General features: G+C 38.0%; 1 protein-coding gene and 1 long non-coding RNA gene across 4 annotated transcripts in view; one reads left to right on the forward strand and one right to left on the reverse strand.

Moving 5' to 3' along the window:
• Window positions 1–26,694, reverse strand: part of ADGRV1 (adhesion G protein-coupled receptor V1) — a 751,592-nt gene that overhangs the window by 176,818 nt on the left and 548,080 nt on the right. The gene's annotated exons all lie outside the window — the stretch shown is intronic.
• LOC140501962 (uncharacterized) lies at window positions 983–21,995 on the forward strand. Of its 2 annotated transcripts, XR_011966457.1 has the most exons (5): window positions 983–1,212; window positions 1,316–1,390; window positions 2,590–2,678; window positions 16,365–16,482; window positions 18,642–21,995. It is a non-coding gene; the product is annotated as an uncharacterized lncRNA (long non-coding RNA). The 2 variants fall into 2 exon arrangements; XR_011966456.1 differs by lacking the exons at window positions 16,365–16,482; window positions 18,642–21,995 and adding an exon at window positions 7,676–8,110 and having other exon boundaries at window positions 996–1,212.

Here is a 26,694-nt window from a genome sequence, read left to right on the forward strand (position 1 = left end):
CAGTTTAGTTCTGGATTATTTCTAAGGATGTAGGTCCTGATTACCAAGGATTTATTTACATTTGTACTGCCCCAGACAAATCTTGTATAGTCAAAGACATCACCTTTGAGCTAAAGTCCCTAGCTAGCTTGAGAGTCTCTCTAGAGAAAATCACTGCCCTTGGATACCTCCCTTTCCTCTTGCAGCTACGAGGAAAGGGAATCAAGGTGTCACATCAATAATGTCAATTCATTGAAAGTTTCCTAGAACCTTTCTTCAGAAGTGGAGAAAGGAAAGGAAGAAGGGAAAGAAGGGTTGAAAGGCAGAGAGAGAGAGATAGAGAGGGAGAGGCAGAGACAGCAGACAGGGACAGACAGACAGATTGCTATCATTCTCCATAATACTAATAATGATAATAATATGAGATGTGAACTTACAGATCATTCTGTTTAAGCTCCACATTTTACAGATGGACAAACTAAGGTTGACTTTCTCTTTCCCTTATCTGAGCTATGATATTTTAAATTCATGCTACCTAATTTTATCAGGTCCAGTACTGTGGGTAACAACCCCTTTATTCATGTTTACCAATTCCCTATGGAAACCTACTACCCTTTAAGAATACATACAAAAAAGGCAGAAGAAGCAAACAAATTAAAAAAAATATATAAAATTTTAAATTACCCCTATATATAAGAATGCAAACAAAAGAATAAATTACATTTTTTGGAAGCCAATGTTCCTGGGCCTCAGTTTCCTTCCTTGTAAAACAAGGGAGCTGGACCAAAAGATCCCAAAGGTTCCAGCTCTAGAATTATGATCTTTTGATAAATATGCCTAAAAATATGCTGTTGCCATCATACTAGTAATGAACCCTAAACACACGCAATCATTTGCCACTCCCCAACAAATCAAGCACGACTCCTCCTTCCCTCCACCACCCCTACACACATATTGGCTTCACTTGCATCAATATTTTACCTTAAGGAATTTATTTTTGTCAACAGGATGTTCCTGTTATTTCTAAACCTTGTAATCTCAACAACAGGATCTCAAGCCAACCAAATGAAATGGGAACAGCATAGTATTATTCATTCCCTGGGGATACCTCTGAATGTGTGAAAAATTCCAAATAATCCAACAATTTTATTTAAAAAAACTTGAATTAAGATGTTGGCACCTTCATTCATTGTTTGAACAGTTTTACTTCTTCATTTGCCTACATTCAGCAAGGTTTGTATTGAATTATTGTGACTGACAGGATTTTGTAAGCTTTCCCTTTATTGTATATGGTTCTCTCATGATTTTTAATTTTTTATTATTTTATCATTTTTAGGAAAACTGTGTCACAAAGTGAGAAATTTCTTCTAGAGAAGATGTCCAGAAACTGCTGAGAACAGCATGCTCCCAGGTAAGGCAGGGTTTGGGGTCTACTCACATTTCTAGGGAAACATTTACTAGAGGCAAGAACTGATGCATTACTAAACTAGACAATGAACTTCATTTGCATTTAAGCCAATCCAGTCCCTGTTTTTAAAGTACAAACTTGGATTTTTTTCCCCTCAGCTTTCACTAAAGTGATTTGCTATGCCAGTATTGAATTTTAGGCTATTCTTATTGTTATGTTACACTTATTTCAATACTTCATATGATTTCTGGTCTCATCCCTCCATTGGTTCACTTAACAACCCAAATCTTTTCATCCTGTATAATTCCTACCCCTGCCCTTCTGGAAAGCCTTCAGAGCAGACCTACCCAATGTGTTGGAGCCCATACTTTAATCTTCTTTGGGTGTCAGGCAATAATTGAGCTGTTCATCTATTAGCCCTCATTCTCACTGTCTGACCAGCCCAACTCCTCTATTGGCCATGCAGCTCCTCCATGATATTTGTGTGCAACTTCTCATGAGCAAGTCATTATTGGGACAGCTTAGTGGATTTTGAGTCAGCAAGATCTGAGTTCAATTCCTGCCTCATACACTTCCTAGCCATGAATCATGGCTTGGGCCCAACTCACTAGTAGTTTAAGTGTGACACTTTAACAAAATTCTATATTTGTAAGTTATTCGACAATTATCAAAAGGAGGTTTACTTAGCTACTGCAGAAGCATATGCCACAAGATTAAGTTAGTGCACCACCCTGATTTATCTGACCACAGTTTCCCAGTGTTTACTCATGGTCAGAAACCTAAGAGGGAGTCTGAGTTTCTTGTGACCTTTTGTATTTAAATGGAAAAATTAGAAAGTCATTGGCAGTAATCTGGGCCAGGTCTCTTTAGAGGTGTCAAATCTGCCTACCCCAGAACACTTTTGGACAAAACATCGAGTACCAGCCAAAATTAGATTGAAATGTAACTGGGAAATGTTAAAAAAAAATACAATAAAACATAATGTTTATTTTTGGTTTTCTAAGTTAATATGCAGAGATTCACTTCTATTTGAGTTTGAAACCAATGCTTCAGACAATCAAATCTCAAGGTGAACTTCAATACCTCTAAAGAAAAAGAACTAGTATGTCTTCAATATTTTTGTATTCCTTCAGTTAGGAAAAAGCCACCTAGCCCTTAGTTGTTGAAACATCACCCTCATAATGTCATTGGTCCTCTTGCAGAATGAAGGAGAAACGACAACAGTCAAATTGACATGGAAAAACTGCTGTTCCCAAACTGTATAACCTTGTTAAGAGGACCAAAGGAGATGGTAAGTGTAATGGGATTTCATAAATGTCATCCTGAATCTTTCTGTGGCCTTTCTATAGGTCACTTGCAATTTTATGTGCCATGAACAGAAGCTATATAGCACCATTAACAAAAGCACTTTAAAACTGCACTGCTTCTGTGGTCTTATCACACTGGTATTCTCTCCTACAATTCAGATGGCAATCCATCCATATTAACAATTAAATCTTCTCCATGTCCTCCTATGAAGTCACCACTGGGAGTGTCATAATATGCTAGAGGTATTTCTGGCATTCTCTTCACATTGCCTGAATACCAGTGGAGCATACAGCTTATCCAGTTATTCCTCTGACTATGTGGCTGACCCAACATTTTTTTCTAATCCTACATTTGTTTGATGACATTTTTAACATCACTCCTGAATATTTTCTTCTTTTTTAATACATTGTGGCCTGCTCATATCAGCCAATGGCCTCTCTATCACCTTCTGAATGACCTACTCCCAGTCTTCAGAGGTCATAATATTCCATGACTCAGTCATCACATTAAAAGGTGGGCTTTTGTTCCATGAAGAAGCTCTTGGGCCGTTAAAGTAACTTTGTACTTTCCCAGAGGTAATTCAGCTCACTTGTGGATGAACAAAAGCCATGTAACCAACTCTACATTATCTGCTAGACAAAACCCTTTTTGTTTACGTCTTCATTCATGTGCTTTTCCCTATGTGGACAGTCAGGCTAATCCCTCTATATGGGGTAGTGGAGGTTATTTAAGAGGCTCAGAAAGAACAATCACATTGGTGGTTGTTTTTAATTCTCAAAGACCAAAATGACTTCACTATGTGGGGGTCAAGGTACAGTGTATCCGACTGTGGCTCATCAGACCAATATGAGCTTGGAAGGCTTTACCACAGGTCAGGCACAAATATTTCACAGGAACATTTGTAGTGGATATGTCTCTAAATTTGTGCATCTCATGTTTCTTTTGAGCTACTACAATTCTGCTTTGCTCACAGAGCTCAGGACCTTCTTTTATGCATGTTGGGAGGTCCTGTGGCAGTATCTCCCACGTCTCACAATCAATATCAAAGTTCTTCAGAGAGATCTTGAGAATGTCCTTGCATTGTTTCTTCTGACCTCTGTTTGAGTGCTTGCCTTATATGAGTTCTCCATAAAAAAATCTTTTAGGCAAACATGGATTTATTTGGTATCCAAGCAACATGGCCAGACCATTGGAATTACACTCTCTGCAGTAGAATTTTAATGCTTGGCAGTTCAGCTTGAGAAAGGATCTCAGTGTCTGATACTTTATCTTATCAGATAATCTTCAGAATCTTTCTAAGACAATTCAATTCTAAGCAATTCAGCTTCCTGGGCTGGCACTGATACTATCCAGGTTTTACATACAGCAATGAGGTCTGCACAATGGCTCCACAGACCTTCAGTTTAGTATGCAGCCTAACACCTCTTCTCTCACATACTTTCCTTTGGATACTCCCAAACACTGAGCCAGCTCTGGCAACGTGTGTGCATCAGCCTCATCATCTATGTGTATACCCCTAGAAAGTATGTTGCCAAAGTAAGTGAATTTATCCATAGCATTCTGAATTTCTCTGTCTGCTGTAACCGATGGTTCCATGTATGGATGGTGCAGCAGTGCAGGCTGGTGGAAAAACTCTTTTTTTTCCTGGTGATAATCATCAGGCCAAAATAAGGACAAGCAGCGGAGAACTGATCCATACTCTGCTGCATCTCAGTCTCAGAGGCTGCATTGAGTTTCACATCTCGCCTGTGCCACATGAATTTTTGATTCTTTGTTCTCTCCTATTATTTGGGTTCAGCATAGCTACCTTTAATTATGAGGGAAGTCACAGCAAAACTGAGGCTTTCCTTATGGTACATTAAGCCAGTTAAGACCCCCAATTATTCTTTAAGCTATGTAAGAAACTGGATGGGGGCAAAGGAATTTATGATACCCACACCTAGTGGTTGTAAATCCCATATGACCACCTTCTCCTTGTTTATTGAAAAATCTGCAACCAGCTCTGACTTGGATTTCTCTTTTCTAGTTATTTTTTAGTGTGTAAAAATCCTTCCTCTCAATTGGCCCACTATAAATTTTCCAAGTCTATCTTTGAAATGTAAATCTCACAAGACTATCCTTGAAATATAAATCTTACAAGTGTATTTGTCAAAAGGTAAAACCTTTATTTTTCCTCCTGGGCAGTTCTGAATTCTTGTCTCTTTCTGGTAACTATAAATCCAAAAATTGTATTCTTTTCCTTGTCTCTCTGATGTAATTAGAAACTATATAAGCTTTAAGAAACCTTTGTTCCTGACTCATAGTTAATTAAGAACTATGGACCTATGGTAAAGCATATATTATATTAAACCTTGGTTTTGCCTCCTAGATTTCCACGTATTGATAGTTTCGATGGGCAACTGCAGTACCTAACAACAAATCCATGGGTATTTCCATAACACTTGATATTAACTGTCAGAAGGATACAAACTTATTTGTCTTGTTAACATCTCTGAACATATTTTATATGATTTTAATGTACTTATGGGAGGCATTGTTGGAGGGAAGCTTTTGCCTTATCAACTAAGTTTTATTATAGCCAGTAACAATAAGTACAGTGAGATCTTATACTTTACTCACTTCAGCCAATTGTACAGTGAAAAAAACAAGGTCTTTTCTGGAATATTGCTTGCAGCAGGAGAAAAAAGGGAGGAAGGGAATAAGTAAGGATTTTTTTATATAGCACCTACTATGTGCCAGGCACTGTGTTAAATGCTTTACAAATATTATGTCATTTGATTCTCACAATAACCTTGCGAGGTACATGTTATTATAATCCTCATTTTACAGATGAGGAAACTGAGGCAGGGATTAAGTGACTTGCCCAAGGTCACATAGCAAGTAATTGTCTGAACCCTGATTTAAACTCAGGTTTTCCTGACTATAGGTGCAGTACTCTAGACAGCCTGACTCTTCCCTTCTAATGTCCTCATTGAGATGTCTTTAATGAAACAGATTATTCTCAATAAAAATTAGTATAGATGGGTAAATATAAATATGGGTCAGCAGTTGCTAATATTCTCTTTATTTCATTTTATTTGGTAATAAAGTCCAAGATTTTTTTCCAACGCCTGTGACAGTCTCCCTATTTTTACGTTTCAATTCAATTCAATAAACATTAATTAAATGGCTACTAGACGCTAAGAACTACGCTAAATTTCAGGGACCAAATAAAAAAAAAAGAAAGACTATGGCTGCCCTCAAGGAACTAATAACTGAATGGACGAAACATGACACAAAAGAAAGCTAAAAAGGGAGGAGGGAACCAGGGAGTCCAAACAAGCAAGGGTTTGAGAAACTCCTGAGCCCTTTATAAAGGAAGACTGTGAGAAGAGTTTATCTTCATCTCTCCAATCAGAGGGAGAAGCAACTGAGGAAGCTGAGAAAGTGTTGAGTATTCAAAGCAGTCTGCAGGCCGATGAGATTTTTGGACAATGAGTTTATTCTGGGGGTGGCATGATGCTCACTGAGTCCAAACTAAGCGGAGCTGCTGATGGAAAGCAGTGAGAGGTTATTTCGAGACTCCCTCCCTCAGTCCTTTTGTGTCCCTTCAAGCACAGACCCCTTCCATGTGGACTTAGAGTAGTCCAGTTGCTGTCCCCAGCGCTGCTCCATTCAGTCCCACTTTCATTTCCTTTAACAGTAAATCTAGGACTATCGGTAAGAGGAGTCTAAATGTGGTCATTCCACTTTTCTTGATTGTGAAAAAAGCAATTATTCATAAAAATATTTTCATCTCTTTGTGGTCCTCCTTCCAGCCTCATCCTTAAATGCCCTTGGGATCACTTTTCTTAGTTGACTCCTTCACCAACCTATAAAAAAAAACTTGTTTCTTTTCCTTTACTGTTTTTCAGTATTTTATGAGATGATAACATTCCTACTTTTCTGCCAGCCTTTTCCTTAAGATTTTTACAAATGAGTTTGTATTCTAAATAGGTATTGAACTTCATCACCATCTCTCTCTGTTTGGCAAAAAGATTGAGAGTTTTCCTGGCTAAGATGCTTTCTAGGTAATTTTGGTATCCTCACTGGGGCTTTAAACTTCCAAATACAATTATTATAAATGTCATAATGTCCAGGAAAATAATGGTATTAAAATTTAGGCTGTTGTTACAATCCAATTCCCTCATATTTAATTCTGGGCCTAGTTCATTGTCCACTTACAGTACCTGCCAATTCATCATTCAACTGATCAATCAATCAACAAGCATTTATTAAGTACTTGTTACATGCAAGGATTTTTTCTACAGTAACCCATGTCCTAAAGCTCATTGGTATAGGACTCCCTATCCCCTTATGAGTGAAATGAAGGCCCTGTCCTATGCTGAGGAGATGGGGGTAGTTCTAAGAGACAAGAGAGAGCTGGTCTTTGCCAGTCCCTCTAGCAGCCTTTTCAGGCTAGTCCCCATTCATGACTCTTCAGGGCCCTTCTAGGGCTGCTCAAGCTTCAAATCTTCTTTAAGCATCAAGTTACTTTAGGAGATCCTGGTTTCCACTTTCAAGAGAAAAGATGGACAAGGCTTCTCCTCTGATTTATATCCCATTTATCCTGCCTCTATCTTGATTGAAAATAGGTTGTCTGCACGTTGTCTCTCCCGTTAAATTTTGAACTCCTTGAGACGTAGTTTTTCTTTTTCTTTTCTTTTCTTTGGACCTTCCTCAATGCTTAACATGGTGCCAGCACACAGTAGGCACTTAATGCTGGTTGACTTGTGTGAAAGAAAAAATTCACAGTATGTAGGTATGAAACTTTTGAATAATCTTCAACCCTTCTGCTCCTTTCATTTCTTGATCTGAATCTGCTTTTCCACCATTTTTAGGGAACCATATTTCCTTGTGTTCCCCTCTTTGTAATTGATACTCTGAGTACTAAGCTGTATATTGATTAAATTTAAAGGATTTTATCATATCCTCCACAATATTTCTCTATTTCTTTCTCAGAAATATATGCTAACAGACAAGCTGCAATTATCTTCAGAGTTGTCTATCTGCTGAGATGACAGTGTCCCATGCAATGACGCTCTTGTGCTTTGGGGAGGATGTTGAAAAGAACTCTGATGCTTGTATGGACCTATCTTAGAAGAAGCTGTGAGCCTTCATTTTGTTCAGCTTGATCTACCTTATGTCTTCTGAATACATTTTTTTTTCTATAAATGTTGATAGGCATGTGGTTTATTTCTCTAAGCATCGAATCAACTTCTTGGTCATGAGACAAAGCTTACATATTAAAAAGAACCAACAGATAAATTAATGCTTAGAAAAGGTCTAAGACAAAAGTTCTGTATCTGACTCCCAAGGGCCCTTAAGATATATTTCAAGAGGTCTGTACATTTGTTTTTTTCTAAAAATAAAATTTCTAATTGTATTTCAATGTAATTGGTTTCCTTTGTAGTATTATGTATTTCATTACTGTGAGAAGGGATTCATAGACTACCAAAAGATCCATGACTCAGGAAAGGGTTAATAACCACTGGTCTAAAAAGTATGAAGTCTTGATCCTACTGGTCCCCTTTCTGCTACTCTATTATCATCGCTGCAGAAAAGGGGAGGAGGAGTGATATACCCAGTGGAGTGCTCTTTTATATTATCATATATTTCAAGGGTCACTACAGCCAAAATGCCCATCATCTTTTGTTGGCAAAACCTTGAAAAGTTAGCTAAGTTTGCCTTTTGCCAAGACCTTATGCTAAACCTTTCCAGCCTACATTGGGATGGAAGTTTCTAAGAACCCAGGGTACTTCTTTATGCCAAGATGAGACATCATTCGTTGGTGGTGGTAGCTACTGGTGAGGGACTTCCTCTACCATCACAGATTGGCATCTTTCTAGCTGATCTTCAAGTTTTTGAGAGTTTCTTGGAGTGCTAAGGGGTTAAATGACTTGCCCAAAATTACACTGCATAGTTTAGAGGCAAGACATGAACCCAGAATGTTCGGAGTCTGAAGCCAGCTCCCTATTCATTCCATAAAGCAGCCTGGAAAATCTTCTGGAAAAGACATGGTCACAGGTACTGTACTTAAGGGACAATGGATATGCTAGCTGAATTTGTAGAGAATGTCACATTACTCCCTTATGTGATATGTAGGTAATAAAAATGATAATGAATGAGTGTAACAGAAAGCATAAATAAGAATATAGGATATACACATTAAGTCAATCAGTACTCATTGGAGGATTTTGTTCTCTACTCTCAACTCTGATGGAGACTGATGGGCTATACTTAGCGGCAGTCTGAGAATCCCACTAAAGCACATTAGCTGTGACATCCTGAATTGAAGGAAAGTAGAAAATGTTGATTTCACAACATGGGCCATTTTGTTTCTTTAAATGAACGCTCAGGATTGGGAAAATAGTAATGTTGACTACCCCTTGGATCACCTGTACATATGCCCCCTTGATAGTTCAATTCACACTGTATTTCGATAGTTAGCTCCTATACTTGGGCCTAAGCAGGCTGATCTGTAGCCTCAAACAAGAAATACCTTATACCATCTCAAGTGTCCAGTGTAATTTCTTGGAAAAGTAAGTCCTGTAAAAACACACACACACACACACACACACACACACACACACACACACACACTCTATGGGCTCACATATGAAACCTCAGTTCAACCTCCAGTTATTCTGAAGTAAAAAGAAACAAACCAGGTTTACAAATGAGGTGGCTAAAACTCAAAAAGAGGATCTGTCCAGATTATCTGAAAGACATTATTTGAGCTCCTAGATTTAAAATCATAAGATGATAAACTCTTCATGAAATATTGTTAGTGCATGGATTACTTAAAGGTACACTTGTATGGTTTTCAGCTATTCCTTGTAGGGTAGAGTATGAATGTATTTTTTCCAAAATCTCAGTACCCCCTGATCCCAGCTCTACAACTGAGAGGCTACTTGACCTTCTGGAAGTCACGGCATCTAATTCTGTTTCCTCACCAATAAAATGTGGGGGATGAAGCAAATAAGTTTAATTCAGTTCAATTCAATAAACATTCACTAAGCAGCTACTACATTTCAGGTACCGTGCTAAGTGCTAGGGTTACAAAAAGAGACAAAAGACAATCTCTGTCCTCAAAGAATTTACAATCCAGGGGGCAAGAAAACATGCAAACAAACATATACAAAGATATACATTATATATGTGACAAATAGGAAATAATTAATAGAGGAAGGGCACTAGAACTAAGAGAGGTTGAAGAAGGCTTCCTATTGAAACAGGTCTAAATTTCTTTCTAATTCTAACATCCTGTAATTCCCTATTACTTCTAAATCACTGTTCTATGTCTGATTTTGACGTTATGAAATTAGGATTGGGGGGATGGGAATAAAAGCAGTCAGGCTACACTATAATACCACAGAAATAAACTGTGATGACAGATCACAAACTTATCATGATAATAATTCACATTTCTATATATCACCTTAATATTTCCTTGCATAGCTAAGGAAACAGAAATTCAGAGATTTCAAGTGACCTGTCCTGCACTCAGTGTCAAAACTGGAGTCTGAATCTAGGTCCTCAGATTTTCCTGTCTTGTTTAAGAAAAAACAACAAGCATGACCCATCTTTATTTTTTTTTTGTACTTACTATAAGTATTATTTAGGGTTATAGGATCATCGATTTGGGGTGGAAAGGAGTCTGAGAGATCACTTAGTTCAACTCTAATATTTCATAGTTGGAAAAATCAAGATCCAGAGGATGAAATAATTTGCACAAGGTCGTAAAGGTAGTTAATTAACAGAGCTGGAACTTGGTCTTCTGGCTTCAAATCCAGTGCTTCCCTTCCCACCTCCCATACAATTTGTATAATTAAATGAGTTTTAACTCAATTTGATTCTACAGATTTGTACTAAGTGTCTACTACATGGAAAGTACTGTGGTAGGGTATAGAGGTAAAAAATGCCACTGTCTTTGCTTTTAATCTGATGAGGCATGTACCAATTTAAACGACATTAAAATATGTAATGTGGATTGTTTAAGAAAGCTGAAGCCATCTAAAGCCAAAGGAATGGATTTAATCATCTCAGCAGGATATTTTTGGCCCTAGGATAGCAGAATTATAGAATTTTAGATCCAGAAAGAACTTCAGACAAACTCTAGGTGAAGCTCATTTTAGAAGGAACATGAAGTCCAATAAAGGAAAGAGATTTGTCCAACGTCACATAGCAATGGTAGGGCTAGTACTTGGACCCCCATCTCCTGATTCTGGTCCAGCAAGCTTTCCACTGAAATTGGGGCTCCAGCAGACAGATTTCAAGGGATTTAAGAACTTGAATGGGAAAATTATTGCTTCTTTATTTTGTCTAACCTTTGGTTTCCTTGGCAAACCTATGTATTTTGTTTTATACATTTTACAGTGTCATGCTGAGAAGGGGGACCATAGGGTTCATTAGATTACCAAACAGTTCCATGATACAAAAAAGGTTAAGAACCACAGTCTACACCATTTTATGAAGGGGATTTGTTCTGTGAAGTTTGGATTCAGTCAAAGGGTCACACTTGAGGACCTAGAGGGCCACATGTAGCCTTGAAGCCACAGGTTCCCCACCCCTGGTCAAATCATTCCAATATTTTTGCCAAGAAAATACCAAATGGAGTAACAAAGAGTTGGACACGACTGAAAAAATGATTGAACAACAACAAAAGAAAATAAGGTAAAATTTACTTAAAATTAGAATTGAAATTAAATTTCAGTTAAATCTCAGGTGATACTTGTCCTGTAAATAGCTCCAATTAAAAATGAACTGGATAGACTAAGGCGAGCCAAGATTCCTTTCCTGTACAATGCCAAAGAAAGTACAACACTCAAAAAGTTCTCAGCTTCATTTCCTGTTCGTCAAATGAAAAGGAATCATCTGTGCCTTCACAAGGGATGCAGAATCTGAGATTTCCAGCAAGATAGCAGAGCCATGATTAATGTCTTTACCATTGGGACCATAACATATTCAAGGCCAAAAGTTCTGTGTGCATGCAACAGTTTGCATACTGCTGCAGAAGAAATTGGGCAGACGCACAGCAAATATGTTTATGAAATGGAGATGTAGAATGCATTAGCTGAAAGGCTTAAGGCTTCTTTTGTCGAAGACCTCTCATTACGCTATCATCAATCACACTTCATGCTCTAGCTGCCCTGTTCTCTTCACCACCTCATATTCCACTCTGGACATATTGTTTTCTCATATGAGGACTACAGGAAGCTAAAAAAAAAATCACCATTATCATGGCATACCATGTCTCTTTCCTGAGACTTTACACTGCCTGTGTCCCATGCCTGTAATATTCTTCCTCCTTACTTATCTCTCCTAGAATACCTGGCTTCCCTAAAGAATCAGCTCAAATTCTCTCTTCTATGTGAAGTCTTTCCTGGTCTTTCCAGCTATTACTGCCCTCAGTCCCAACATTACTTTGTATTAAATTTTATGTATATTCTGCATAGATTTATATGTGTATATGTTGGCTCTGCTACTGGAATTGAATCTCCTTGAGGGCAAGGACTGTTTGACTTTTCACTTTGTATAGTATCTGTTTGATGATTTATTGAATGATTTAATTACTATACAAACCTAGACTTCCCATCACAGCTCCTTCATACTGGTATGACTGTGTTGGAGAGAGGAAAACTAGCATTCAGAGTACAGCGTGGCCTCTCTTCCTTAGATGATGTCCTCACTTACCATCTTGTAGCATGACTGGCACTAGAGTCCAACTTCCAGGGCTTTGCCAGTTGCAAGGATCTATTTCTTCCATCATGCTTTTAACAACAATATCAAAGATACTTTTGACAGCAGTCTTAAAAGTACAACCTGTTCTTAAATATCTGAGACATAAATGACAATTGCAAGCAGCTGTGGCATCCCTACTGCCTCAGGCATCAAGTTCTAACCCTTTTTTCTGGCTTTCTCAGGCTCTAAGAAATATGATTTAGTCAGAAGACCTGGGTTGAAACTGGGGTTCTTCCACTTAAAAACTAACAACAAAAATAAAGTTGCATGTGTTGTCGTTTAGTCCTTCAGTCATGTATGACTCTTTGTAAATCAATGGACCAAAGCACACCAGGCCCTTCTAAACTCCAATGCCTCTTGAACTTCATTCAAGTTCACATTAGTTGTTTCCATGATACTATCTATCCATCTTATCCTCGCCATCCCCTTTTCCTTTTGTCTTCAATCTTGTATATAGTGTTCCCAATTTACAAAAGGCTTTACAAATGTTTCCTCTGATTTTTTCTTAGAAAAATTCCCAATAAAGTCCTCTTCTCACAGACCAAAAGAACCATCCCTTATAACAAAGAATGAAACTGAGAAAAGCAATTACTTTCAAACATATAATTAAAGTGACAGGCCCCGCTTGTGCAAAGAAGGGAGAGAGGCATATTCTCCTGTCTCTTCTTTGGAGTGGAGCTTGGCCATTATAATTACAAATGATAGTTACAGCTTGGGTGTTGTTGATAGTGTTCTTTCCACCATCCTGGTTCTGGTTATTTCACTTTCCATCAGTTCATATGTCTTCCCAAACCTCCCTGTATTTTCCATAGTCTTACAGTGCAATGATATTCTATCACATTCAAGTGCCACATCATATTTGATTCTCACAGCAACAAAAACTGTAATCACCCTCATTTTTACTGAGATATTAAAGGTAGGAGAGGTGATCTCCTGTACTTGAACCCTGGTCTCCTGACTCTAAATCCAATCTTTCCACAACACCATGGTGCTGTTCTCACTCACTTTATGACATTAAATAAATTACTTTACCTCCTTAAGAGTGGTAACATGGTAAAGCAAATAGAACCAAGGACTTGAACTCAGAAAGATCTGGGTCTTAATTCCAATTCAGATGCTTTCTAGCTGGGTGACAGTAGGCAAGACATTTAACCCCTACAAGCCTCAATTTCTCACTTGCAATATAACTGTAAGTTATTATTATCACTGTTAGTGAATTTTGAATTAGAAATGGAGTTCTATCCCAAACTCCTTTCCCATAATCCTTCAAACCAAGGAAAGGACAAAATGAATTCTAAGTCAAAATGAAGGGTGTGTGGGAGGGGACAAAGAGTCCTTTCAAAGAAAAAGTGCCCCACTCCTTTATTTGCCTATCACTAATCAGACAAAGGAAACTGGAAAAGACCAGACTGGAGGTCAAAAGGTCAATTTTAAACTGTGCTGCAGAAAGGGGAAGGTTTCAGAACAAAAAAAGAGGAAGAAAAATACTTGATATTTTTATCATTTCAAACAAACACAATGCTTTTAAAGCAAGTCAGTAAAAGCTACTGGTAGATTATTGGTATGTGTGCATATGGGTTGCTGGCAATCAGAGCAAGAACTCTCTGCTGTGTTCCTATTCTGGCTGTGTTCTCTGACTGCCTGCTCAATATAAATAATGTTGTTACCAAAATGCGACTGCTAACATGCAACTGTCGCAAGGAAGAAGCAGGCAAAGTATTTTTTATTGTTACCAATGAAATCACACCACTGCATGTTTAGGAAATCACAATCCATTATCAGTTTCAGAAGTCAAATTAATTTTCTTTAGCATCCTTTTCTAGAAGTCAGATTGAGGAGACTGCATTGGCCCATCAGGTGGTCAACCAAGATAGATACCCTGAACACTAATTCTGCTTTAAGCATCTTATTCCCCTCCCTTCTACTCCATCCACTTAGAAACTCACACAGCTATTAATGTCAAGATGGATGTTTGAACAGACTTCCAAATGGGGAAAATCTCAACCCCTTCCTTGCAATGCTAATAAATTGTCCAAATGAGGTCAGTACTGTCTGATTAATTTAAGTTTCCGGATCTACTTTATACTCAATAAATTGCCCAAGGTGCCAAAAGACAGGAATAGTCAATTTTGGGGAGAGAGGGACAGGGAAAGAAAGGAATATTAATATATTGTTAATTGAGCTAGGAATTGGTCCAAATATCCTAGGAAGCAACTTGAAATTACGTTAAGAATGTAATTTAAATGATCATACCCTTTCAGACTTCCTACTACTTGGAATATACTCAAAGGAGGCCAAAGGTCCAATATACATCAAAATATTCATAGCAGCACTTTTTCTTTAAATTGCAAAGAGATGCAAAAAATGTAGATGATCATTAGTTGAGAAGCTAATAAATATATTGTCATATATGAATATCATGGAATGCTACAGTATGGTAAAAAAAGATGTATACAAAGAATTTAGAGAAGTAGGAACAGACTTATGTGAACTGATGCAAAAAGAAGTAAGCAAAACTAGGAAAACAGTATACACAACGAAAACAATGTAAATGGAAAGCCCCAAAACAACAAAATTGAACCTTGTATATTATAATGACCACACTAGGTCTAAAAGAAATAAGATAACATCTCCCTTCTTTTAAAGAAGTATGGATCAATATATATGTACGTATATTGATCCACATATATAATAAATGGATCAATATATATGCTATCAAATTCAGTTGATGTATTGGTTAGTTTTGCTGAGTTTCTTTTCTTTCTTTACTCTGTAACATATTGTCTAGGTAGGGAAGAAGGGATATATTTAAAAATAAAGGCAACGTAAGAACAAAAGTTATTAATTAAAATTTTAAAATAATTCTGTTATCACCACCCAAAAAAAACTTGAAAGGAGCTTTTACATTATTGAAATGTGATATGAATAGCAGTATAAGTAACATGGAGCATAATAATATTCTTATAGATTAAAAAAGGTTCAATTTCCACAGAATTGAAGGATGACATTCTTTAAAGAATCCATTTAGAATAGGACATGTCTTGAATAGCTTCTTCTGACCCACCTTGTGAATGCTTGCCTTGTGTGAGTTCTCCATAAAATAATCCTTTAGAAAAGTGTATGTTTGGCATTTGAACAATGTGGTCAGCCCATCACGGTTACACTCTCCGCAGCAGTTTGAATGCTTTGAAGTTTGGTTTGAGTAGGGACCTCAGTGTCTGGTACCTTAAAGTTCTGCTAGAGAATCTTCAGAATCTTCCTTAGACAATTCAAATGGAAGTGATTCAGTTTCCTGACATGGTTCTGGTATACTGTCCAAGTTTTACAGGAATACAACGAGGTCAGCACAGGGGTTCTAAAGACCTTCAATTTGGTAATCAGTCTAATACCTCTTCCCTCTCACACTTTTCCTTCAGAGACTCCCAAACACTGAGCTAGCTCTGGCAATAAATAGGTCAACCTCAAAGTCACTCAAAGTCAACGGACTGCAAGACATGGGAGACACTAGCAAAGGACCGCCCAGCATGGTATATCTGTATCAAAGAAGGTGCTATGCTAGATAAGTAAAGTGGAATTGAGGTAGCTCAGAAGAAACATGGGATGAGCAAATTCAGAGGCTTCAGCCCAAATGTTCACATGGACTGTCTGTGCTTGACCTGTGGTAGAGCCTTTCAAGCTTGTATTGCTCTGATCAGCCACAGCCAGACATACTGTCACTTGACTCTAACATAGCGATGTCATCTTGGTCCTCTTCAAGAATGAAGAACAATAATCAAGCAAGGATGTGTTATCTTCCTTCAGTTTGTAACTAGGAATCCATAAATTATCTGAGCTTTTTTAAATCAGCAGGCTCCTGCTGGGAAATTGAGTGCTAGAGAGTTCTTCTCTGTTATTTTCTCTCAAACAGGTTAGTCTGACTTTCAAAATGGCTTAACAACTCTTCAAGAATCATTGGGAAAAGCTAATTTTATTTTTTGAAGCCTGTATAAAATGCCTGTCACTACGGGAACTAAACTTGTTATCTGGTAAATATCATGGTGATTAACTTTTACAGTCTTTGCTCTTTTATTCTGAAATGCTAACAAATAGCTCCAAAAAGAACAATTCCACATAAGCTCTCCTACACGTCTGTTTCCTTCTGAACTTTCTTCTTCGTGTTTTGAAAAATACTTTAATGATCCTCTCTTCTTTCCTTCCCAGTCTTTTGATACAGACTAGACTAATTCTGTCAAAAAACCAAGGAGGCTTGTCTGTGACTCATCATAACAGGGCCACAATAGTGGGACATCTGATGATGGTAGAGAATTTTATGAGATGTCTTGAGAAAGAAACATTCAGGAGGCACTGTTCACACACAAATTGTAACCCAGAAAATGATGACTTTTATAATGCAGTATATTTCTTTACACTAGGATGATATTTCTAATGTTATTTGACTAGAGCCAGCTAACACATTTTGGTATTGGATTGGCAAGGAGATCTACAGTTTCCTTTTGCAATATACACATATACTGTGCCTTTATAGTAATGACAATAAGCACTGTGGGTCATGGGAACCAATCATTATGATCATCCTGTTTAGATAGTCAGCCTCCAAGAAATCATTAAGCTCTTCCTTTGTACCAGGAACTGAGTTAAGCATTTATGATACAAAGATAAGGGGGAAAAATCCTTCCATCCCTGCCCTCAAGATACTCACTATCTGCAAATAAACAGGTGCGTATTTGTGTATATGCACACACATACATATATGTATGCTTGTATCTTTCCATCTATATGAAATGGAGGACAATTTCAGAGGGGAAGGTACTAACATCTGGGGGGCCTGGGAACAGTCCTTTGCCTAAATTAAGCCATATGTCATAGATTTATGCTAGAAATACATTCTTTCAAAATCACACCCCAACAACCTTAATGTGCAGATATTAATTTGATATGGCATTTAATGATACATTTATGATTTATACTTTGCTTGTTTCTTTAAGGTCTTAAATGACTAGTTTCTCATTTGTTCATATAATGAATCATACCAGGTGAATATGACTTACTGTATAAATGTTACATTGTTCACTGAAAAGTGAAAGGGTGAGGGATTTACCCTTCTAATCCCTCCCTCCTTCCATCAAACCCTTCCAATGAATCATAGAAGTTTGAAAATTTCTGAACTTCCTCATCCAGTAAAGTTATAATACAATTAAAATTCAAAACAGTGTTGCAATGACCAAACATGGTAAAGGAGCATTTCTTTTGGTCTGGATTTGTCGTGTAATTGGTGTACAGATCTCCCAGTGAGGAAGTTCCTTGTTTCAATGTATATCAGTATCTGTTCTGCAATGAGAAGTTGAGTGACACTATCTAGGGTCACATGGCCAATATGCATCAGAGAAAGGTCTTCATCCTGACCCTGCTGAGGCAACCCTCTTGGCTATGCAACATTGCTTCTCAAAAAAAAAAAAAAAAAAGACGGAAAGAACAAAAAGTGAATCTAAACTGACGCAAGTCAATAATCAACAAAATCAAGCCTCTATTATGTCTAGTAATATTCTGGAAAGAAGACAAGGGACTTCACATTCATAGCTAAGTGTTCAATAAATGAGGCAGCTAGATAGCAGAGTGAATAGAATTCTGGATCTGAAGCAAGGAAGACCAGAGTTCATACCCAGCACTTGACATTTACCCCAGCTGTGTCACCCTAGGAAAACTGCTTCACCTCTGTCTGCCTCAGTTTCTTCATCTGCAAAATGAGGACAATGATAGCACTTATGTCTTTCGGTGGTTGTTAGGATAAAGGGAGATAATAACTGCAAAGTGCTATATAAATTCCAACTATTCTCACTTAGTTGTAAGGAACTTTAGAGATCATCGAATTTAACCCCCTTATTTTATAGATGAGGAAACTGGGACCACAGAGGGAAGGGTCTTGCCTCAAGGTCACAGAGCTAAGATTTGAACACAAGATTTTTAACTTCAGAATTCAGCACTCTTTTCACTCTGTAAAAATGGTATAACCATATTTACATCTATCTCTTCAAGCCATTTTTTATCTGGAACAGTGGAATAGTTTGTACTGAGGACGCCTGACCATTTAAATATTAAGTCTACAAGGATTCTTGGTGAAATGGACCCTGAATATATATATATAATAGCCATTTAAAACAGAAAAATCTTTCTCATTAATTAATAGGCCCATATGATCTGCTTGGATCCCCTGGAAGCCTGGATCACATGTGGTAGGTGGAGCTTGCTGAAGAGGCAGAACAGGAAGGGTGGAGCAGAACTGGGGAGGAAGTGAGTGAGTAGGGTCCAGTCCCAGGGGAAAGAACACAGGCAACTGACACATTGTAATAGTTGACAGTTGAGAAGGACCTGGCTGGGGGAGGGGAGGTTTGAGAATGGCTTTGCCCCCTGCTGTGATCATGTTTATTAACTTCTTAGTCACCATGATGGATTTGGCTTTCTGGTTCTGGGATTTGGCTTTCTGGTGCTTAAATAAATGTTTTTCTTCTGCCTTCTATATGGAGAGCCTTTTTTACTTTGCGATTGAGAACTACACTGGCATATTCATAGTCACCATCAGTGCTGTGAATGTTGCCTTGGCGACACATTTGGTGTCACGAACAGGAACACAAAGTAAAAAATCTATTTGGAGGCAGAAATGATTTAGAGGAAAACATTAATATCCCAGGATGGGAGACTTTACCATTTTCCTCACTAGCAAGGGAGTGGGCTAAAAGCACTGGACCTTGCAAAAACTGGGAAGAGAGGTTACAGGAGGGGGAACCTGGAGATTTGGAAAGGTGTTTGCAAGGAATACCAATAAGACCAGGGAAGGAGTTGGAAGAAATAAGTAGGAGTGGTTGGATTTTATTAGGGGCTTATTACCGTATTATGTGTAGAAACAGAGAAAGGAAAAGGAAAAATTTCAGATAGAAAAAGAGTACAAGAGCAGTCTGGGGAGGGGTGCAGAGGTCTCAGGCTGATGCAAAGGCTGTTCAGAAGAAGCTGAAGGCTAACAAAAGAAACATGCATATGACCTTTGTACAGACCCAGCCTAGTTGCTATGGTGAAATAATTTTAGAGAAATAAGTTTCTCAGTCAGAAGCATGCCCCATAGTGAGGTGGAAACAGGAGAACCAAGGAGGTAACTCAGGGTTTAGGGAAATAATTGAGGATTTTACTCAGCAGGAGGTCACAGAAATTTTGAGTAAATTCACCCAAAGGATGAGAGAATCATTAACATCTTAGATGGTGAGAATCAGTGATGATGGAGCTGGAGGAATAGCTATAGATCCCACTGACTGCCTGAAATTTATAGGTATTAGTCAGAATCCTTTTGTACAGTGAACTTTTAGGCAAAAATACAACTAATCTGTTAGCTTTGGCTGCAGCAGGCTGCAGTAGGCAGTATCCTACTGACTCTATGTGGCCTAGTGAAGACAGGTCCTGGTATTCACTTAGAGACTGTGTAAGAAAGTTAAAGGAAGAGGTAATGAAGACTGCCATAATGATGGGAAATGCAGATGCATACTATGATACTCCCTTTACAATTTATCATAGGAATATAATAGTGAAAATGGCTCTTCCTAATTATAAACGCTTGATTTTGACTCTAATAATTGGGGAAATAGGGCACCCTCCTTCAGAGGCGCTGGACAAGATTTCACAGGTGACTCAGGAGACTGGGGAAAAGACAACATTGCTAGAGAGAGAAAAGTAAATACCCAGCAGAATCAAAATCAGAAAAATTGACAAGGAGAGAATTGTTTACTGCTCTATTGAGATCAGGGGTAGATTTTAGAAGCATAGATGATATTCCAACTAATGTACTATACAGAATGTACCGAGAAAAGGGACTTGACACTAGACAAAATAAAGAAGTAAGAACTGCCCCTACGGATCCTGCTGAACTCTTGTATCCAAGATTGTTGCACCTTCAGGGAGAATAGGAAGTTGGCCTGGCCGAGCCCCAGCTCAGATTAAAGAAGTACACCTCTAGCCAGAATGATGACCTCAAATCTGCAAATCAGAAAACAACAAACACATAAGATCCCAAATACTGAGTATTGGACTATGAGGCCAGATGTTCCAGCACCATATCCAGAGACACCTGGTTTGTCAGGATATGATTTACATTGGTTAGAGGACTTTTGGTTGGATAGAAAAGAAATGAGAACAATCTCTACTGGAATATGCATGAGAATTCCAAAGAATCATTTTGGACGGATATTACCTAAATCAGGATTAGCAGCTCGAGGAATCCATGCATTGGCTAGAGTGATAGATTCTAATTATGAAGGAGAAATTATTTTAACATTCCAAAATTTAGGCGATGCACTCACATAGTTTTGTAAAAATGACAGAATAGTTCAAGTGATTATTATTCCTTGTGAAACAAGACCACTTATGAAAACTTACCCTCCTTCTGAAATAACTAACAGGAAGTGAAGGATTGGGTTCTACTGATAGAATAAAATCGGGATCTAAAGTATGGGTAAAACAGAAGTCAGACGATGTTCCAAAGGCTGCAGAAATTATAGCACATGGGAAAGATAATCCCATAACTGTTGTTTATTCAGGAGAGGATGATTACCAAATTCTACCCTTAACTCATATATTCTACCATGAATGAGGCTATGATAGTGGGTTTATGGACTCAAGAACCACAACTGACCCTATATCTACCCTGCTTCTAGTTATTGTTTCCTTGTTTTGTTTGTTTGTTTTTTGTCTTTTCATCTGTTAAACTTGTTTGCTAGATTTGTTCCCTATAGGTTTAGTACCCTCCACCAGCAGATACCTGATCACTTAAGCCGGATGTCACCTCCTATCCATGATGGTGATGATCTCTGATGATCTCTGGACCTGAAGTGGATCAAACTCCAGAAGCCAGCTAAAGAACTGATCTCTCAAATGGGACCTCTTGGGGCAGGGGCAGCTTGACCTCCACTCTCAGCAGGAAGTAGTTGTGGAAGAAGAGGCCTTTGCTCCTCACCCCAAGATATGGGGCCCCATCTGTTGAGGGGGAATGATGGGGTGTTTGTAATACCAGTTGCCCCTCTGACCTGTGTAACGAATATGAAAGATCTGGGGGCCAAATACAATAGTAATTTAAATGGAAAGATCTTTCTCACTAATTAATAGGCCCATAAGATCTGCTTGGATCGCCTGGAAGCCTGGGTCACATGTGGTAGGAGGAGCTTGCTGAAGAGTGGAAGGGTGGAGCAGAACCAGGGGGAAGTGAGTGAGTGGAGTCAGGTCAGAGGGGAAAAAACACAGGCAACTGACACAGCCCCAAGTGACACATTGTAACAGTTGACAGTTGAGAAGGCCCTGGCTCCAGGAGGGGAGGTTTGAGACTGAAACATTGTGACAGTTGATAGTGAGAACTTCCTGGCTGAGGGAAGGGAGGTTTGAGAATGGCTTTGCCCTTTTCTGTGATCATGTTTATTAACTTCTTTGTCACCATGACGGATTTTGCTTTCTGGTTCTAGGATTTAGCTTTCTGGTGCTTAAATAAATGTTTTTCTTCTGCCTTCTATATGGAGAGTCTTTTATATTTTGCAACTGAGAACTATGCTGGCATATTCATTGTTACCACCAGTGCTGTGAATATTGCCTTGGTGATATACTATGTGAAAATATTTTAATGTCTAAATTCTTTCAAAATTATATGAATTTTTTTCATTATAAGTATTTATTATAAGTATTTTAATATACACTTGAATAACATGTATAAGTTGCTTGGGAAAAAATATACACTGATAAATATCACCTGAAGCAAACTAAAAGTCAAGAAGCATATCTCTAAAGTAGGACTGGAAATTACTGGGAAAATATATGGGAAGATATGGTTCAATATCCAGAAAGAAGTGAACCATAGGATGTTTATGGGATAAGGAGCACAGCTTTTCAGAATCTATCTAATGCAGAAAGGAAGCTAATTCCCTCTTATAACTACTATTGTATTATGTTAACACAATGATGTCTCTTGCTCTTACAATCCAGTTTAGTCATCTCTCATAATCAATTGTACAGGACAGTGTATTTTACCCAGCTGATGCAATACAGGTGAAATGAAAATTCAGGTTTGCTGAGTGAAGAACTGTCATCAAAAACACAATATAATAACTACTGTACATGCTGATTTGTGTATTGTTTTAATGTAACTTTTCAGAGTTAAAATCATCAATAAAAAACAGATATGGCGTTCTCTAAAAGGAATTTATATTAGAGACCAGGTTCTAGTAAAACAAATGCATCTGTATGATAATACCACATCTTTTTAAAAAATATATTTTGATGGGAAGAGAAGGGTGTGCTTAAGTTGAGTAACTTAGACATTTACTGCCAGGAAATTATTTCCTTATGATTAGAGGCAAACTCTCAAGGAGGATTCATACTCCCTGTGTGCACATAGAAGGTGGTTTTAAACTCTTTTCTATATTTTGCCAAGCTGCCTAAGGCAGAAAGGCAGTTTGCCATGGTAAAAAGAGACAAGAGAGAGAATGAGTAGATAGACTGAGAATGACAATTATAGATCTTTAAAAAATCACCATGCTATCTTCTCTCTAAAAGTTGTAAGCAAGTGGTAAAGGACTTTCCTTTAAAGGAAAGGCTGGAGGAAACTCTACTTGAGCCTATGCAAATAAGTCAACCATAGATTAAGTACTAATTTTTAACCACAAAGGATTAATGAGAAGACTACCAGACTGCTTGTGTATGTATGCCTTTTTCTAAACTATATAATTCTTCAAAATTTTTTTTTCATAATAACAGTAATTACCTAGGATTAGTTTAAGTTGATGCTCTGTTATTTTAATGGTTTATTTTCACAGAAAAAGTGAAACTTACTGTAATTGTATACTATAATCTGAAAGTTGACAGGCAACATGGAGCAGCATGTAAAGAAATGGTATCAGAATCAGGGAGACAGGAGTTGAAATCGTACCTATGATACATATTAGTTATCTAACCCTAGGGAAGTCACTTAGCTGCTGAGTGCCACCACACTACTCTCTAACACATACTGCAAAGAAGGTATTACCAGGGGAAGTTCCTTATCTGCCGTTTATGACACTAATGGAAGTCTAGATCCAGTTAAAAATATACAATCTGAGAGTTGAATAAAAATACCTATGTGAAGTCTAGCCATTTGGATCATAGTCCAGCTACTTGGTTTAAAAAAGTATATATCTGAATTGCAGGCATAGTGTCCATAAGGGGAAAAAAAACAGCTCATATGTAGAACAATAACTTTGCAATTAATGTTGCTGATCAAAGCAAATGATACAAATTGGTTTTTACTTTTAATCATTTGAACTAATATTCTCTTCCACTGGTATAACTCATAATAAAAAAGGTTGACTATGCTGCTGTCAAATGGTTAAAAGACACGGTTGATGTGACTATTGGTCAAAATCAGCAAAGCCTATCATAATATTCCTTATAGGCTGGAGCCTCAATACAATGTTGCAATAGGGTTTCAGTATTGTGGCTACTTTTAGAAGCAAGACTGTCTTTTGAGCTTCTTGTGCTACTCAACAATTACAAAAATGGAAGGATGATACAAAGACTCCACTTGGGCCTGCGTCTCAGCCAAGTCGCTTCTCTTTCAGAGCCTCAATATTCTCTTCTGTAACATGAGTATGGAGGAGATCAATGAGATTATCTTCAGGGCCTCTTTCAGCTCTGAATACTGTGAATTTAAAACAAATATCCTTCAACAGAGCTGAAGGTCTCTACTCTTCTTTCTCCTGGAAAAGGAGAAGCCTTCGTGAGATAGTGAGGTAATTTGATATGCCAGTGTGATGAATCCTAATTGGAAGAGTCAAAAGGAGACTGAATAAAAAGGAAATTGAACTGAGCTGCCACTCCTCTAGTCTCTGTGAGGAACTACATCACATGGTAGATTTTTCCAGAGGGAAAATGGCATTAGGGCAAAGTTCAGAGTAATGTACAATAATGAGTTTCAGTACTCTGGCATTAGCTCCATCTTGAATTTCTTCTTTTTTCTTTTGCTCTCGTCGAGAGCATTCACCTTTTTCACTCAGAATCAAAGAGTCTGTAATAGGAGCAGTCATGAGTAACCTGGTTCTATTTCTTCCTCCCCTTCCAGGGAATGACCAGGGGTAAACTGCATAACTTAGCCCACCTGCTCCAGAGAAAGATGGAAGATATACTGACAAATGGAGAAAGAGAGAGACTGTCTTTTTAAATACTTAGTGGAAGGGACTGAAGCAAGTCCTGAAAGAAGGAATGAGGCAAATGACAATGGATCCATCATGAGCTGATGCAGAATGAAGAAAGTAAGAAGCTTTCATATAACCACCCGAAAAGACCCTTTGTGTGGAGAGTAGTGCTGTGGGGTGTAGGCATAAAAAGCAGAAGATTTAAATAGACTGTAGACAAAATACTCTGGAGCTATGAAGTGTCAGCTGAACTTTAAAGAACTAAAGAAGTATGTATGAAGCATTAAAGCAGAGTTGAATATAGAAGTAATACTGAAAATGATTCACTATTTTTGCCTTAAGCAGAAATCAATGACATAAGTGTGAAGGACCCCCTACTGACATTTGGACAAGAACTAGGGCAGAGATGTAGAATACTGAAGGGAGGAGAACTCTCGACCCCCCTCACCACCCCCAAAAAAGCAACAGGCAATAGATCATCTACCTGGAAAAGTGAATCTTGGCCTTCCCCCTTAGGGCTCCACCCAGGGTAATACTGTAAGTCATGGGTATTACATAGATCCATTGCATATAGGGTGGCTTATTGGAGAGGAGGTATCAGCTTTCTGTGGCCTCATGCCAAGCAGTTTATAAACTACTTGGATAAATAAAATTATAGTCTTTTGAAGTCTTATGAGTATAAGTGTCAGATGATGAAATTCAGACCTAAATAGGGACAAGGAGCCAGAGAAGAGGGAAGAGTCCTAAAGTAAGCCAAGGTCCTTCCTAAGAGAAGGAAACCCTTAACAAGGGTTACTTTTTCTTTCTTTCTCTCTCTCTCTCTCTCTTTTTCTCTGATACACACACACACACACACACACACACACACACACACACACACACACACCTGTGAGGCAAGGAGGCATTAAAGTATAAGGAGGCAGAGTCTCATAGTGGATATGGATATGATGTTGGCACTGGAGTCAGAAAAGCTTGCTTACGAATCAGATACTTGTTACTTGTGTCATTACAGGAGATAATGTGACTTTTTGTACCTACCTTTTAGGGTTGCTGTGAGACTTCAATGAGATTATGCATGTAAAGTGTTTCATAAACTTTAAAGTAGTGCATGAAGTTATTTTTAGTTACAGTGTTACAGCTTCTCTGTATTAGTTTTCATCTTCGTTAATATTATTTATGATAATATGCATGTTATTAGATGACCTGAATTAAAACTTTTGCTCCAGATGCTGCAGGTCCAAAATGAAATGTCAGGTCTGATGGTTACTTGTTGAAAAACCAGGTTGCTCAAATAAGCTGACTAAGCAATAGAAGGGTGTCAATCATGAGAAGGTAAACATACTGTAGAAAGGCAAAGAGCAAGGGATTTGTCCATTGACAAAAAGGAAGCCATCTAGAGAGGTCTGTATTCCAGGCAATTAATTTTCAGTGGACAGGAGTCAGAAGAAATTCTAGAGGAAGCACAAGGAGCCAGTACCTCTTCTTCTATGAAGCCTTCCCTGATTCCTCCTCCTCCTCAAAGTGATCCTTTACTGCTCTGAATTCCTTTAGCACTAATTATATTCTGATCCAAACAATTCTCATTATCTACCCTTAAGCAAATCACTGTGAGCAGCTACATGGCACAGTGATAAGTCTGGAAGACTAATCTTCACGAGTTCAAATCTGATCTCAGATGCTTACTAGCTATCATGCTGGGCAAGTCACTATTTGCCTTAGTTTTCCTCATCTGTAAAACAAGCTGGAGAAGGAAATGGCAAAGCACTCCAGTATCTCTGCCAAGAAAAACCCAGATGGGCTCATGAAGATTAAGAAATAAATGAAATGACTGAACAACAAAACATTGTTAAAAAGAAGGCACTGGCTTATATTTGCCATCACAGAACCAAACACAAACACAAAGTAAAATTCTTAAGAAATATTTGTTGATTGATGCCATGGCTACCAGAAAAACTTGCATTTAAGAAGACCTTTTGAAAGCAAAAATAAATTTTTATTTTCATTTGCAAATTTTGAAGCCAAGATATCAAAATTAATGCATCTTCATTT

This window comes from Notamacropus eugenii, chromosome 4 (genome assembly GCF_028372415.1).
Source record: "Notamacropus eugenii isolate mMacEug1 chromosome 4, mMacEug1.pri_v2, whole genome shotgun sequence".
Taxonomy (NCBI): Eukaryota; Metazoa; Chordata; class Mammalia; order Diprotodontia; family Macropodidae; genus Notamacropus; species Notamacropus eugenii.